Here is a 17,596-nt window from a genome sequence, read left to right as displayed (position 1 = left end):
GAAGAAGGGCCTTTCTGTTACACTCCATGCAGTGTTAGTCATGCCATTGAAGAGAAAATATAGTGGGCTACTAATTTCTATAGAACCAGTAGTGGATAGCAAAAAAAAGACAAAAAATGAAATGGTCACAAAATTTTCAATTTCCTTATGAATATTCTGTATGTCTCTTGAAAACTGGGAAAAGATGAAGGTCAGGCAACCAAGAGAGGTAAAACTGAGCCTGAGAGGAGCAAAATATGCCAACTTAGTAAATACAGTGCTTGAAAGAACTTTCCACACCAGGGCAGATATTTCTATATATAAATGCTCTTTGGTTTTTAGAAAAGTCTAATGAAATTGTTCAAGATGGGAGCTGATATCAAGTCTTTACAGATAGTAAAAATGTTTTTAGCATCATCACAACATCATATCACTTCATGTAGAAAGTGAAGCATCTGCAATAGCCTTTTTTGTCAAAGATCACCTTGAAAACAGGGAGCCAAATCAGAATAGATGTGTCCATGAGAGTACATCTAATGCACCTCTACAGAGGTGCCTAACCAGAGGCATACTCTGACAGAAGAATGTTGTCCAGGAGAAAAGTAAATATATTTTATAAAACAAAATGGGTCTTCGGCTTTCCTCTGCTACAGTGCTGAGAGGAGCAAAGAAATAAGAATCGCTTACGTGGAAGTTTGAAATCTCCCTTTGTATACACACCTTTCCTGTGTGTATATAAATTTAACAAAAATGCACTGCATGGCAGGTTGTTTGCGAAATGGCTCCAACAATGAGAGAAAAATGTCTTACCAGAATGTGAACATTCTACTGCTGATTGCTGCACACAGACACTTGAGGTTAAGATGAAAACAAGTCTGTAGTCTTTATTATTATTATTATTATTATTATTATTATTATTATTATTATTATCATCATCATCATTATCATCATTATTATTATTATTTGCCTACCAGCATTATGGCTCTATAGCATTTTTGTTTTGCAGATGTAAATAAATGTCATGTTCTTGATATGATGATAAAATGTTTCATTGCTATGTGGGATACACACCTCAGATGTAATCTACAATTGCTTTGCCAAAGCTGATGTTGGAACCACAGATGGCTCAGATGAACAGAGCCAGATACATAATTACTTTGACTAGAATGAGCTGCAAAGAGAAACAAACTATTTCATACTCAAATGTTGATGATTTTGTAAATATTGATAACATGTTAGTTCATTCTGCTGATAACAGATTTCACAGGTGAACAGGCATTCTTGATGTAGATCTGTTTTGAGCAGAGACAGCAGGAAGAAAAGTTGCCCAAATCCAAATATCCAGGAGAAAAAAGAAGTATAAACAGCACTGGTGGTCATGATAAATTACAATTATGTGAATGATTTTGATGCTAAAGCAACAGTGATTACAACTACAAAATAACAATTCAGGATCCAATCCTGTTAAGCACAATATAAAACTAGGGTCTCTCTGATATGACACTGCAGTTCTGAGTGATATACGTCTCTTGTTTTAGCCCAAAAGACATTTGTGGAGCATTGAGTACATACATGAGAGCTGGTTTGTAACCCAAGTCCCATCTCTTAGTTTTGCAATCTTTGTCAAGACAGAAGATTTATTATGTGTACAATTAGGAGACTGGATTAGGTAATATAAACCATCATACTCTATAATTGAAGGCTTCATAGTTCCAGGACATGAAATGAAGTCGAAACAAATTCAATCTAAAAATCTGGATTATAAAGAAAGAGCTTCCATTCTTCAGCAACTTGATGATATGGTAACAGAACCCCTGAGTTCAAAAATTATAAAATTATAAAGCCATCTATTAAATGGCTCTACATGCACTACTGTGTACATGCTCAGAAGCACTTTTCTTGGAAACTATCCAACATATTTTGAAAATTGTACACATTAATTTATTACCAGGATAGACAGTGTATTGCTATGCCAGAAAAAGTCAGATATATGTTTTAAACCCATACATCATATCATTACACTCTTCTGCTTGAACCTCTCTAGTGATTCCCCATTATGTTTATAATAAAATCCAAACTCCTATTCCTGGCTTACACAGGCTTGCAAGACTCTCTGGCCACAAGAGACAAGAATTCCAAGCAGAGAGAACTGGCGCAAAGATCAGAAAGTGGGAAGTAGCCTCCTGAGAAGCAGGAAGAAGGCGAGTGTGAGCTCCTCCCCTGTCACTCACCCCTCACTTCCACTACCTTGCAGTCACTCTGCCTTTATTTCTTTTCCCTCCTTTCTTCTTGTGGCTGATTCCTTCCTGACATTCAGCCTTCAGCTAAAATGTTACCTCCTCAAGGACCTTCCCTGATTTCCCAATGTAAAAGCTTGTGCTAGAGATACAAATTCTGGAGCATGGATGAGATACTTTAGGAGGGTATATGGAGTAAGTAGAGGGGATTTTACAGAGCTCTAAAAACCTCTAAGTTAAGGCGATGTTAAGGTTCACACAGTTGTTAACTCAGGACTGTCTGGCTTCAAAACTCATTTTAAGATACTATGTTGTGTCTTAAATAATATTAAGTTAAATCAATATTAATATGAAAAGCAAACCTTCTTACTTTTGAGTAGATAGAGCTGAAAAAAGAAACATACCTTGCTGTAAAATGAAGAAGCAATACTGAGATAGGTCTTGAAGAATAAATAATATTTAGACAGAAGAGGCAGCATGCGCAAAGGCACTGAGGCATGAAAGAGCATGTTACTGAAGTGTTAACTCAATGTTAGCAAAGGCATTGTTTGTCTTGTTCCTGATGTATCTCCAGCATCCAGAAGAGGCCTGGCTCATAGCAGGCACTTAGTAAATATGTGTTGAAGTAATGGATAGATGAATGGGTGAATTACACCATACAGGAAGGAACATGGCTTGAACAATAGGTGTGTTGGTGAGAGAAGAATATTAAACAGGATAGGTAAAAATAAGGTCAGATCACAGAGGGCCTTGTATTCTCTTTTGAGAATCCTAGACTTTACCTTGTATATAATGGTGAGCCAGTGAAGGTTTTAAGTAGGTTTGGAGTTGGTAAGATTTTGTTTTAGATAGTGCCATCTCAAGTAACAATGAGTTCGGGAAGGGAGAAGATGGTGAAGGAGATACTACAGGTACAGAGGCATTTCTTCTGATGTTTAGTGTCCAGATAATTTTAGTCTCAATTCTTTGAATGTACTTCAGGGTCTCTATAGCCCTGAAGGATATAACTAAGGTATATCCTACACTTATTAGAGTAGAACCATGTGTATAGTTCCTCAAGACTACTACTATATTTTGTCATGCTTGGAAAACCACTGATGAATTGAGTGGGGGTAACTTTTACATAATTTCTTGGTTTTCTCACCATTTCTTGTTTTTCCTTTTCTTTCTCTGTAAATATGAGCTAAATAAAAGTAAATGCTAGCTAACATTATGTAAAGACTAATGAAGGAAAACTCATGACAAACGTGATGCTTGTTCAATAAATACTTGTTGTCCTTGAGTGCTTACTCTCTGTCTGGCACAATATATTGCTCACTAATCATTGCAACAATCATCGAAAAAAGGTACTATTACTATAGTCGTTTTAATGAAGAGAAAACTGAAGCTTGACAAGTGAGATATTTAGAAGATAGAATTAATAAGGCTTGCTGATTGCTTGGATAAGAGCTTTGAGGGAGTGAAAGCATTCAAAATGATACCCAGTTTTCTGGTGTGGGCAACTGATTGCACGGTTGTGCCATTCACTGAGATGACATTAGAGGAGAAGGAGCATGTTATGGGAGAGGGGAGAGTAGAAACATTTTAGGTCAATTGAGGCTACCTTAAGCTTTAAGATGCTTAACTCTCACTAGGTATTTCAGTCTGTGTTACAGATATCTTGTCTGGGCTTCTGTATAAGGAAAACAGCATACGGATGACAACAAAAGCAATGGGAATGGTTAAGATCACCCAAGAACATTGTAAAGAATAAGAACAGTGTGTAAGGCAGAGTCCTACAGAGCATTAACATTTCAAAGGAAAATGAGGAGCTGCCACAGAAATGGGAAGGTAACCAGGAGAGTGTAGCATCTTAGAAAGTGCTATGAAATGAATATGGTTTCCGCTCCCCACCAAATTTTTATGTTGGAGCCCTGATCCTCAGGACTGTGGGGAGGTGACAAGGTCATGAGGGTGGAGCTTCATAAATAGGATTAGTGCTTTTATGAGAGATCATGTCTCTCCACCACGGAGGAAATAGAAAGTGGGCTTAAGTCTGCAAGCCAGGAAGCAAGTTTTCACCAGAACCAGATCATACTGGTACCCTGGCCTAAAAATTCTCAGCCTGCAGAACTGTGAGAAATACATTTCTTCCAGTTAAGTCATCTGGTCTATGGTATTTTGTCAAAGCAGCTCAAACTGAAGCAGATGGTTTCAATAAGGAGGGAATAATCAACGTAAAATCCTGCAGAGTTGAAGTATGTTAATGGTTGACAATTGTCCATTTATTTTCACAACACTGTTGAGAATTTTGAGTGGAAAGAAGTGGGAGAGACACCACCTCGTTAAGTTTGTGCGTGGTGGGAGTTTGGCGGATGTGGGGTGAGAAAGGAGACTTCAGAATATTTTAGATGAGAGAAACTTTGACATTATTTAAATGCTTATAATAAAGAAGCAGGAAGCATGGCGCCATCGACAAGTCAAAAGGGTCATTCAGTAGAGCTAGACTCTGAGCTGACAAGAGAGAATAGGGATGTAAAGGGCACGGGAGCTTAGATCAAAGGGGAGTAGTTTTAAAAAAATAATTCTTAGAACAGTAACAGTACAATCTAAATTAATAATATTGTAATACTTAATAATAATTATTGCTATTGCAATAGGCGAGAGAAAGGGTTTTTGAGGCGTCCAAGGTGGTTAGAAAATTTCGTGGCAAGATTTGAGAGTTCCGGTCAGGTCAATTCTGTTTTGTGAAGTCACAGGCGGTATTACCTTCTGAGACTAAAAGTGGAGATGGCAGGAGGACAAGCTCGGCTCTTCATTTACTACGCCGACTCAATGATGGTGGACTATTTCTGGCTCTGTACCGTCTCTTTTTCCGAAGAAATAGCGCTTGATGTTGTTTACGACAAGCGGAATTGACCCAACGTGAGGCGATCTCGGCGATATACTAGTCAGAACTACCATTCCCGGAAGACAGTGCGGCTCTTGGGACGTGCAGGAGCTGAGTACGCAGCAGGTCCCGCACCGCCGTCCGCTCCCATTGGAGGAGCGCTCGCATTCCCAGGAGGCCGCGCGCCGGCGGGGCATCTTTACGCGGAAGCCGGCGGCGACTGGTGCCATCGTCTTTCGGGAGCAAGGAGTTCGCGACCCTGCGTCCATCCGCTCCCCACTCTTCCGATTCCGCGTCCTCTCAGTGGGTGCCTGGACAGCTAATGGAGAGGAGCACGCATGGTCTGAGGCGGGGAGACGACGGCGGAGGGAGGTCAGAAGTGTTAACGAGGAGGTGCTAGGGTGGAGTGAGGTGGCCGTGCAGGGGGTGACTCGGGCTTCTGTGGTGTCTACTGTTCCAGTTGTCAGGCAGGTCTAGTTTTGGCGAAGTGCGTTTGATGTTGCGGAGACGGCCTCGAGTTAAAGACTGCCAGAATGCGTCACTTAATTTTTATTACACGAGGAAAGAAAAAGATTAACTTTCCCTCTGTTCGCATTGTGCAAGACCTTTCCGTAGAATTTGATGTTGAAATCTCTGGAGTCTCCTAAAAACCCGTTACGCCCTTGTTTCACTGACGTCACTGTTCTGATTGACCTCCTACTTCTGAGATCCTTCGTAGGTTTCTAGCCCTCTGCGTGTCTCTCCTCCACCGCCCAGTGTTGACATCCTCCTTTTTCTCGGTTCGGATAGGAACTCTGTGTCTCTCCGCCCAGTGTTCCCTCAGCGTCATACCCTTATGTTTTTGTTATTATTGACCGATATTTAACAAACTCTGACCATGTGCTGTCTTTGGTAAACACTTCACATCTTACTTTCCCAAAACCCCCACAAGCAATCAGTTATCAAGTACTTTTCTTTCTTCCTTCCTACTTTTTCCTTTCTTTATTTTCCTTCCTTACTTATTAATTGCTGTGAACTTCTGCACCCTCATTGTCCCACCCTTGAACCCAGAGAACCTGTCATGTTTGGGACATTCTTTACATTTGAATAGCTGTGGCTGAGAGCAGACCCACTCATATGTCTAACAAGTATTTATTGAATGGCTAATAGGTGCTAGCTAGACACTTCTAAGTGCAAGGAATATCGCTAAAAATAAGACATAGGATATCACTATTCTCAGTAGTTTATGTATTTATATATGTGAGGGGGCAAACAGGAATAGTCAACATGATATTAGATGGTGGTAGTGGTTAATGAAAAATGGAACAGGTAGATGACTTGACTGGGTAGGCACCTATCCTGAGGAAATCAGAGGGATTGGGTTTGTTCTTACAGCATCACAGAAAAAGAATATTTGTAGTATCAAAAAGAATAGTCTTGATCCATGACCAGACTTCAGGCTTTTCATAAACCCCTCTTTTCCTCTGTCATTATCAATGTTTGCTTATCATTCTTCTGTCTTCTCTAAGGATATTACATTTGAATTGGTGGTATTTCCTTTTAAAATCCCAGACAGAAGGGTTGGGGTTTGGATTACTCTCAGCTCAATTCCGTTGTCTTACTTGGGGAGTTAGAAAATATTCTTCTTACTTACTGAATATAAAGTTATATATCATTTATAGTATATTTAAAACCAAAACATGCTCAGGGTTCATTCATTTATTCAAATAATTGAGGGACTATTATATGCCAGTTGCTGTACTGGGCCCTGGGGATGTAGTGAAGATAAAATTGACCCTTTGACCTCTCTTCCTAGGAGAAATAATTGTAACAGTATACGGAGAAATTTCCTAATAGTAGGCTGGCACCTGCATTATTTCTTCCTTCATCCAAGGTGAGATAAGCACCAAACTTGTAAGAAACTCCTGAACAATTGTGTACATTTTTAGACTATCCAGTCATTATACTTTATTGCATTTACTAACGTCTGTGTTCCCTATTGTACTATGGCTCCCTTGACTATAGAGGTCCGTTCATATTGGCCTTCATACCTCCAGTGCCTACTATATTGTATATTGGCTGCCATATAGTAAACACTTATAACGCATTGTTGAACTGAAATGGGAAAACTATTTGATCCAACCCAAATTAATTTATACAAGGTCTTCTGTATATAAGGCCATTAAACATATCCCTAAACTTCTCATTCACCAAATGTGGACAATTCTATCTCATCAGACTGGTTTATTTATCTTTCCTAGCTTGTTCTCACTTCTGTGCCTTCTCTTGTTCCATAGCTTCCCTGAAAATGAGTTCACATTTCTTTCTTAAGAGCTTTCAATGCCTCCACCCCCATTTAATTTAATTGACCAGATTAATAGTATGCCCAGGATGGAAAAAATCTAATTTCCATTGTGTATTTCCTAAGAAACATTCTGTTAATGACCTGAATGTTTAACACATACATTAAACATATGTCATTAACAACATACATCCCTTTGCAATAATGTAAATAATGATACAGAAAGCTTTCTTTTGATTTTTCCTCGACTATTGCCATATGGTATGTTACGAGTTGATTCTTACACTTTTTTTTTCCTGTTTGAACAGTTTCACAATGTTTGTTCATACAGCACATTATGGTATCATTTGGTTTCTACCTCGCACAAACACATCTTTGAGTATTACTTTTTTCCTTAGCATGAGATGACCTACATGTTGATATTCTGCCACACTATCATTTTCAGAATCTCAGATAAAAGATCTCAGTTCTTGAAAGGTTTTTTCCCACGCAGATATCTTTTGATTGTAAATTGTTATGGCAATGGATAAATTTTGTTTTTATAACTGATTTAATAACACAACAGGAACACCAGAGTGTTTGAGTCATGATTGTCATTATGATTTTATGATATACCAAACTCAGAGCAGCCAGACATGCTTCTAAAACATTAAAAATTAAGCATTGTCTTTTTAGGGAATTTCCTGGCACCTGTACCTTCACAACACAAATATAGCATCAGATTGTGTGTGTGTTAACTCATTTATAAGGTATAAATATAGATGATCCAGAATACTTATATACATTTTTAATGTTATCAAAATAAAAATACAGCATTAAAAAATTTCTCAGAATACATGGATGTAAGTGTGAGAAATCCTGACTTGGTTTTTTTCTTTGCTCAGTTCCCTGAAACTGTCCTCCACATGAAGAGGCCTCCACTGAAGAGGAGTGTGTGCATCATTGTCAAACTATTTTGTTACTTTTTTTTTTCTTTAGTACAGGCAGCCCCCCTTACTTACAAATGGATATATTCCAAAAGATCCTTCCTAAGATTATTGTTTGAAACTCTGGATGCATTTTCCTTTATAAATAATGCTGTTCATGACATTTCCTTTATAAATAATGCAGTTGTTAGACCAATCAGCATGCCTTACTTAACAGCTAAGTTAATGGACTTAAAGAACTTTACTACAATTTATAATAGTTCTTTTATAAAAAACTGCATCGGTAATTCTCATCTGCATTCCCCCGTACCATCTATTTTTTAAATCCTGGCAATTGGAACAAAAATGTTCTTTTCTTGGAACCTTCTGGGCAATAAAAGCAGACCTTTCTAACTCCAAGCTCTTGGAAGTTGCCCTTTGGCCCAGAGCTCTAAGGGCAGACCTCCACGTGAGTAAGGAAAGAGATGGTGAGAGATTTTGGAGAGAAAAGGGAGGCAAGAAGGGGTATTATGAATATGTGGAGAGGGGAGAGTAGGAGTGATTTGGGATGAGTGGTGAGCTTCTAAGATGAGGGTTTGTTGTGTCCTCAAAAAAGGTATGTTGAAATCTGACCCCTGGTAACTGTGAATGTATGTAATTTCCTTATTTGGAAATAGAGTCTTTGCAGATGTAATTAAGATGTAAGTTAAAATGAAGCCATACTCGAGTAACAGAATGTCCTTGTAACAAGATAAGAGACACAGAGAATGCCAGTGACTATGGAATCAGAGATGTATATGCAAGCCAAGGAACACCAGGTATTGTTCGCAAAACACCAGAAGCTAGGAAGAGACAAGGAAGGATTCTCTCCTACAGATTTCAGAGGAAGTATGGCCCTGCCAACATCTTGATTTGAGGCTTCTGGCCTACAAAACTGGGAGACAATAAATTTCTGTTGTTTCAAGCCTTGCAGCATTTGGCACTTGTCACAGCAGCCACAGGAAACTCAAAGAGTATTCTTAATAGGAATGAAGTAGAATTGGATGGTGGCTCTGGGACTGAGTGAGGAGTGGCTAAGAGAATAGGGAAGAACACTATTGGAACACAGCTTTCCTTTATATTCCATTATGGTTTTTTTGGTTTCTCTCAGGCTTATCTCATCATCCTTTTTTCTTCTTGAATATTATATTTATATATAGCACTGTATGGTTTGTTAGGCACTCACATACTGCCCATAATTAGCCAGAGGCAGGTTTTCTGACTTTAAATGCAGTATTCTTTCTGCCACAATTGTTTCTATTATTCCACTACTCATCAAGACATTTGCAGATTCTATTGTGAGAGAGTTAACAGTGGAAGCAGATGAGACTTGAATATAGGTGGGATTTTTAACAGTATAGAAGAGAGTAAGAAATTTCTTTTAGTGACATCTAAGAGGAAAGGAAAGTTTCTCTTTGCTCTGTATCTAATGTTTAACAGGCATTTTAAAATTGGGGACCACTTTTATGGAACAAAACACTGCTTCCCTATAACAAATCTATTATTCTTATATGCCATATAATCTGCATGTTCCAGGTGACTGTATTTTTTTATTCAAGTATCGATGATATATAATCTTATGCTCAGATGTCACATGAGCAATATTGTGGTTACTACATTCCCCCTATTATAACGTCCCCACCACATACCCCATTACAGTCACTGTCCATCACCATAGTAAGATGCTATCGAGTCACTTATCTTTCCTATGCTAGACTTCCTCATGCACCCCCATATTATGTGTACTAATCATAAGACCCCTTAATCCCATTATCCCTCCCTTCCCACCCACCCTCCCCAACACCCTTCCCTTTGATGACTGTTAGTCCGTTCTTGGGTTCTGTGAATGTGCTGCTGTTTCATTCCTTCACTTTTTGCTTTGTTATACTCCACAGATGAGTGAAATCATTTGATACTTGTCTTTCTCTGCCTGGCTTATTTCACTGAGCATAATACCCTCTAGCTTCATCCATGTTGTTGCAAATGGTAGGATTTGTTTTCTTCTTATGGCTGAATAATATTGCATTGTGTATATGCACCACATCTTCTTTATCCATTCAGCTACTGTTGGACACTTATGTTGCTTCCATTTCTTGGCTGTAAAGAGTGCTGCAATAAACATACGGGTGCATATGTCTTTTTGAAACTGAGATCCTACATTCTTAGGGTAAATTCCTAGGAGTGGAATTCCTGGGTCAAATGATATTTCTATTTTTAGTTTCTTGAGGGACCTCCATGTTGCTTTCCACAATGGTTTAACTAGTTTACATTCCCACCAGTAGTGTAGAAAGGTTCCCCTTTCCCCTCGTCCTCGCTAGCATTTGTTGTTCCTAGTCTTTTTTATGTTGGCCATCCTTACTCGTCTGAGATGATATCTCATTGTGGTTTTAATTTGCATTTCCCTGATAACTAGTGATGTGAGGCATCTTTTCATGTGCATATTGGCCATCTGAATTTCTTCTCTGGAGAAGTGTCTGTTCATATCCTCTGCCCATTTTTTAATAGGGTTATTTGTTTTTTCAGTGTTGAGGTGTGTGAATTCTTTATATATTTTAGATTTTAACCCCTTGTCGGATATGTCATTTACAAATATATTCTCCCATACTGTAGGATGCCTTTTTCTTCTGTTAATGGTGTCCTTTACTGTACAGAGCTTTTTGGTTTGATGTAGTCTCATTTGTTCATTTTTTATTTTGTTTCCCTTGCTCAAGAAGATACATTCAGGAAAAAGTTGCTCATGTTTATATTAAGGAGATTTTTGCCTATGTTTTTTTTTTTTTGTTTGTGTGTCTGTGTTCAAATCCAGCTTTATTAAAATTATTGGGCAATTTTGGCAACAGTACAAAATCTTTGTAAGCACTGGACACAAAAATACGAGTTTATATAGTTAACTATTTGTGGGTTTGGGTACCTGTACTTTTCTAAATCTTCTGCCCTTCATTTCTTTACCAAACAGCAAAGAGTCTGAAGTTTATCTTCAATACCCTATTATTTATGGAACAGGAACTTGTAAAATAAGAGTGAAAAAGTAAAGTCTACAGATTCAAAAAATCCTCTTCAAATATTAATAATATACAAGGTATATTAAAGACACCTACATTTAGTCCTTCAAGTAAAAAGGCTTGGCATGTGATGTCTTCAGTTTCTGGTTTTAATTTATTGCTAATTATAGAAGAGCACTTGCTTTTCTTTTTTTTAATGTGATTTTTCTTCTGCAGTAGCTTAGGCAGTATTTGCTTACTTAATGTCCTATAATTAGCATCTTCCTTACTGGAGATCTAAGTATTGGCTTTGTAAAGTATATTATTGGACAGCAAATGGTGGGAAGCCCTATTGTCAAAGACAAAACTCAGCAGAACTTAAAGTAAATGCTCAGAGGATCTGGTCCTCCTTAGTTGTTCCCCAGGGATTCTGAAGTTGTAAATGGAGTCTTGATTCCAAATTTGCTGTGGAATGTCATGGTGACTTTGTTTCTATGTCCTGTTCTCTGATCAAAGGCATGGCATGTATCAAAAGGTGGGCTGTACAAGTAAGTGCAAGCTCAAAGCAGGTTCCTTATGGCTAATATTTTCTACTCAATGTAAGCCAATGGAATCATTGATGTAGGCACACTGGTTTTTCCCTCAAGGTTCTTTCAGAGTTCTTCATCATCTCATTGGACTTTTTGTCAGGCCAGGCAAATAATGTCTCCCTTCAGATTTCCCTGCAGCATCTTCAGAAAGCAGTGGAAGTTTGCGTGATCATGGATACTGCTGCCATGTACTTCACCCCAACATAGAATCATTCGATTAAATTTTCCATTTCCTTGATCCACAAGATTTCAGGTATGTTTGGGTGACGGGGCACAGCACTGGGGTCGGAAAACCTCGGTACCTGTGTTTTCCTCTAAGAGTTTTATGTTTTTATGACTTACATTCAGATCTTTGATACATTTTGAATTTACTTTTGTGCATGGAGACGACAATCCAGTATCATTCTCTCACATATGGTTGTCCAGTTTTCCCAGTACCAGTTGTTAAAGAGGCTCTCATTTCCCCATTGTATGTCTGTGGCTCCTTTATCATATATTAATTGACCTATATGCTTGAGTTTATATGTAGGCTATCTTCTCTGTTCCTTTGGTCTATGGGTCTGTTGTGCCAGTACCAAATTGTCTTGATTATAGTGGCTTTGTAGTAGAGGTTGAAGTTGGAGAGTGTAATCCCCCAGCTTTATTCTTTGGCTATTTGGGGTTTTTTGTGGTTACATATGAATTTTAGGACTATTTGCTGTAGTTTGTTGAAGAATGCTGTTGGTATTTGAATCTGTAGATTGCTTTAGGCAGGATGGCTATTTTGGCAATATTAATTCTTCCTATCCATGAGCATTTATATGTTTCCATTTACTGGTTTCTTCTTTAATTTCTCTCATGAGTGTCTTGTAGTTTTCAGAGAATAGGTCTTTTACCTCCTTGGTTAGGTTTATTCCTAGGTATTTTATTCTTTTTGCTGCAATTTTGAATGGAATTGTTTTCCTGATTTCTCTTTCTGTTAGTTCATCATTAGTGTATAGGAGTGCGACAGATTTCTGTGTATTAATTTTGTATCCTGTTTTGTTGCTCTTGTCTAGTTTGGATCAATACTTAGTCTGTAGGCACAGACCTGATCATCTACATTTGCCCTCTTACAACACTAAATTATGTTTTCTACCTTTATCTTGCATCTACCTACCATTGCAGTATTTTATTAAAAAAAAATAATAATATTAAGGGAGAAATGTAGGATTCACATATAAATCAAGTATAAAAATCAAACAAATAATCATATCTGACTTGATTGTTTATAGTTCATGATGCGTGATCAAAACCTAAAGTTTCTGTGATATGACTGCCCTTGCACTGTTCACCATGTAAGAACTTATTCACTATATAAGAACTTGTTCACCGTGTAAGAACTTGTTCGTTATGCTTCAGAAGATTGGAGACTGTTGAGAATTAGGCTTGGGGTTGATTAATGATTGTGCATTGAGTCCCCTATACAGAATTTTATTGTTGTTAACAACCATTTGATCAATAAATATGAGAGATGCCCTGTAAAAAAGAAATTTGTATCCTGCAACTTTGCTGAATTCAGATACTAGTTCTAGTAGTTTAGAGTGGAGTCTTTACGGTTTTTTATGTACAATATCATGGCATGTGCAAACAGGGACAGTTTAACTTCTACCTTACCTATCTGGATGCCTTTTATTTCTTTGTGTTATCTGATTGCCATAGCTAGGACCTGCAGTACTATGCTGAATAACATTGAGGAGAATGTGCCTCCTTGTGTTGTTTCCTATATTAGAGGAAAACTTTCAGCTTTTCACTGTTAAGTATGATGTTGGCTGTGGGTTTGTTGTATATGACCTTTATTATGTTGAGGTACTTGCCCTCTATATCCATTTTATTGAGAGTTTTTATCATGAATCCGTGTTGAACTTTGTCAAATGCTTTTTCAGCATCTATGGAGACGATAGTGTTATTTCTGTCCTTCTTTTTATTGATGTGGATGATGTTGATGGATTTTCCAATGTTGTACCATCCTTGCATTCCTGGAGTGAATCCAACTTGGTCATTGTGTATGATCTTTTTGATGTATATTTGAATTCAGTTTGCTAATATTTTGTTGAGTACTTTTGTATCTCTGTTCATCAGGGATATTGGTCTGTAATTTTCTTTTTTTTTGTGGTGTCTTTCCCTGGTTTTGCTATTAAAGTGATGCTGGCTTCATAGAATGAGTTTGAAAGTATTCATGCCTGTTCTACTTTTTGGAAAACTTTAAGCATGCTTTGGGTATTAGGTCTTCTTGAAATGTCTGATAAAATTCAGTGGTAAAGCCATCTTGTCTGGGAGTTTTGTTCTTGGGTTGTTTTTTTATTACTGATTCAATTACATTGCTGGTAATTGGTCTGTTCAGATTTTCTGTTTCTTCCTGGGTCACTCTTGGAAAGTTGTATTTTTCTAGAAAGTTTTCCATTTCTTATAGGTTCCTCAATTTGTTAGCTTGTAACTTCTCATAGTATTTTCTCATAATTCTTTGTAGTTCTGTGGTGTCCATAGTGATTTTTCCATTCTCATTTATGATTCTGTTTATGTGTGTAGACTCTCTTTTTTTCTTGTTAAATTTGGCTGTGGGTTTATCTGTTTTGTTGTTTTTCTCAATGAACCAGCTCTTGGTTTTATGAATTCTTTCTATTGTTTTTTTATTCTTGATTTTATTTCTTCTGTGATCTTTATTATGTCCTTTCTTCTACTACTGACTTTGGGCCCCATTTGCTCTTCTTTTTCCAGTTTCATTAATTGTGAATTTAAAATGTTCACTTGGGATTGTTGTTCCTTTTTTAAATAGGCCCAAATTGCTATATTCTTTCCTCTTAGAACTGCCTTCACTTCCTCCCACAGAAATTGGGGTGTTGAGCTGTTGTCTTCATTTGTCTCAGTTTAGTGCTTGATCTCTGTTTTAATTTGGTCATTGAGCCATTGATTATTTAGGAGCATGTTGTTAAGTTTCCATGTGTTTGTGAGCCCATTTGTTTTCTTGGTACGATTTATTTCTAGTTTCATACCTTTGTGATTTGAGAGGTTGATTGGTACAATTTCTGTGTTTTTGAATTTGCTGAGGCTCTTTTTGTGGCCTAGTGTGTTGTCTGTTCTGGAAAATGTTCCATGTGCACTTGAGAAGAATGTGTATCCTGTTGCTTTTGGGTGGAGTGTTCTGTAGATGTCTGTTAGATCCATCTGTTCTAGTACATTGTTCAGTGCCTCTGTGTCCTTATTTATTTTCTGTCATGTTAATCTGTCCTTTGGAGTGATTGGTATGTTGAAGTCTCCTAAAATGAATGCATTGCATCCTATTTATCCCTTTAATTCTGTTAATATCTGTTGCACATATTTGGGTGCTCCTATGTTGGGTGCGTTGTTGCAGTCAGGGACCACGAAAATGAGAAACCGAGTCAGAATGACATTTAATGCAGAGGGCTTAGACTTCCTCTTAAGACTAAGCACCAAATCAGTGCTCCCCTGCAGTTTTATTAAGTTACAGCAAGCAAATAGACAGGATTATAGGATTTGTTTTATCATTGAGCAAACTAATCCTGTTCAAGTTTACCCTATGTCTCCTCAAGTTAAACTGCCACGTGAATCTCAAGCTGTGTTCCTTATCTGTGTTTTCCCCAGAAAGGATCAGGAGAACTGTTTGCAGTCATTGTCACACCACTCATGACTCATACCCTGTTCCAAGATGTAGTACCTATTGTTCTTTTCTCTTAGATTGGTTTTGGCTATATATTAAGCTTAAGAAGGAACCAAATTAGAGTGAGTTTAACTGCTGGTGTATCTACAGTGCATAGCTATTTATAATGGCTGTATCCTCTTGTTGGACTGACCCCTTTATTATTATATAATGTCCTTCATTGTCTCTTGGCACTTTATTTGTTTTGAAGTCTATTTTATGTGATACAACTATTGCAACTCCTGCTTTTTTCTCCGTATTGTTTGCTTGTTTTCATGAAATATCTTTTTCCATCCCTTCACTTTTAGTCTGTGTATGTCTTTGGGTTTGAAGTGAGCCTCTTGTAGGCAGCATATAGATGGACCTTGCTTTTTCATCCATTCCGTGACTCCATGTCTTTTGATTGGTGCATTCAGTCCATTTACATTACAGGGGATTATCGATAGATACATAGTTATTGCCATTGCTGGCTTTGGATTCGTGGTTACCAAAGGTTCAAGGACAGCTTCTTTACTATCTAACCATATAACTTAACTCACTTATTATGCTATTATTAACACAATCTGAAGATTCTTTTTTCTCTCCCCTCTTTTTCTTTCTCCTCCACCCTCTATATGTTAGGTGTCATATTCTGTACTCTTTGTGTATCCTTTGACTGAACTTTGTGGGTAGCTGATTTCATTTTTCATTTAACTAGTAATTGGCCTACTTCCTTTACTGTGGTTTTATTTTTTATGTCAACAGCTATTAAGCCTTTGGAGCACTTCCATCTAGAGCAATACCTTGAAAATACACTGTAGAGATGGTTTTTGGGAGGTGAATTACCTCAAATTTTGTTTACCTGGTAATTGTTTAATCCCTCCTTCAAATTTAAGTGGTAACCTTGCTGGGTAGAGTAATCTTGGTTCAAGGCCCTTCTGTTTCATTGCATTGAATACATCATGCCACTCCCTTCTGGCCTGTAAGGTTTCTACTGAGAAGTCTGATAGCCTGATGGGTTTTCCGTTGTAGGTGATCTTTTTCTCTCTCTGGCTGCCTTTAATACTCTGTCCTTCTCCTTAATCTTTGCCATTTTAATTATTATATGCCTTGGTGTTGTCTTCCTTGGGTCCCTTGTGTTGGGAGATATGTGCACCTGCATGGTCTGAGAGAGTATCTCCTTCCCCAGATTGGGCAAGTTTTCAGCAATTCTTTCTTCAAGAACACTTTTATCCCTTTTTCTGTCTCTTCTTCTTCTGGTACCCCTATAATGAGAATATTGTTCTGTTTGGATTGGTCACATAGTTCTCTTAAAATTCTTTCATTCCTAGGGATCCTTTTTTCTCTCTCTGCCTCAGCTTCTTTGTATTCCTGTTCTCTCATTACTATTTCATTTGCTGTCTCCTCAATCTCATCTAACCTGCTTTTAAATGTCTATTTTATGTTTCATCTACTGTATTTTTAAGGTGTCTGTCTCCCTCCTGAATTCATCCCTTAGCCCTTGAATATTTTCCTGTAGCTTCATTAGCATACTTATGCCTTTTATTTTGAATTCTTTCTCAGTAAGATTGGTCATTTCAGTCTCACTGAGCCCTATTTCTGTTTTTTTAGGGATTTTGAATTAACACGGTTATTCTGTCTTTTCATAATCATATTGGATAGTGAGAAATATTAGGTTTGTTTAGGCAGCACCCTCTAGTGCCCAGAAGCTCTGCTTTTTGGAGCTGGTCAGTACCTGGAGTGATGGCATTGTTTGCAGCTGAGTGGTGCCTGTGTCTACCCTAAAAAGCATGCCCTTTCCTGCTTCGCAGCCACAGTTCCTACCTCCTCTGTCAGGTTCAGTGACTTGCTGGCAGGGGGCAGCTTCTGCATTAAGGCCGTAAGCTGCCATAAGCAGGGCTGCCCTCCCCCTAGGCCCTAGGCTGACCTAGAGCGATGGCCAGGGTCACAGGCAAACAGTGTGGGTGTCTCTCAGGAGGGCAAAGCCCTTTCCTGATTTCTGGCCACAGTGCGTGCCTCTACTATCAGGACCTCTGAGCCACATGCAGGGGGCAGCCTCG

General features: G+C 38.1%; 1 long non-coding RNA gene and 2 pseudogenes across 1 annotated transcript; 2 read left to right on the top strand and 1 right to left on the bottom strand.

Moving 5' to 3' along the window:
* The window catches only part of LOC140847578 (regulator of nonsense transcripts 3B-like), a 372,804-nt pseudogene that overhangs the window by 309,571 nt on the left and 45,637 nt on the right, over positions 1-17,596 (top strand).
* LOC140847564 (uncharacterized) lies at positions 4,071-9,358 on the top strand. Its single transcript, XR_012127624.1, has 3 exons — positions 4,071-5,457; positions 6,881-6,958; positions 8,251-9,358. It is a non-coding gene; the product is annotated as an uncharacterized lncRNA (long non-coding RNA).
* LOC108389172 (cysteine dioxygenase type 1 pseudogene) lies at positions 11,626-12,116 on the bottom strand (annotated as a pseudogene).

Source organism: Manis javanica, chromosome Y, assembly GCF_040802235.1.
Source record: "Manis javanica isolate MJ-LG chromosome Y, MJ_LKY, whole genome shotgun sequence".
Taxonomy (NCBI): Eukaryota; Metazoa; Chordata; class Mammalia; order Pholidota; family Manidae; genus Manis; species Manis javanica.
The sequence above is the reverse complement of the archived record's forward strand: the minus strand, read 5'-3'. Positions and strand labels throughout refer to the sequence as shown.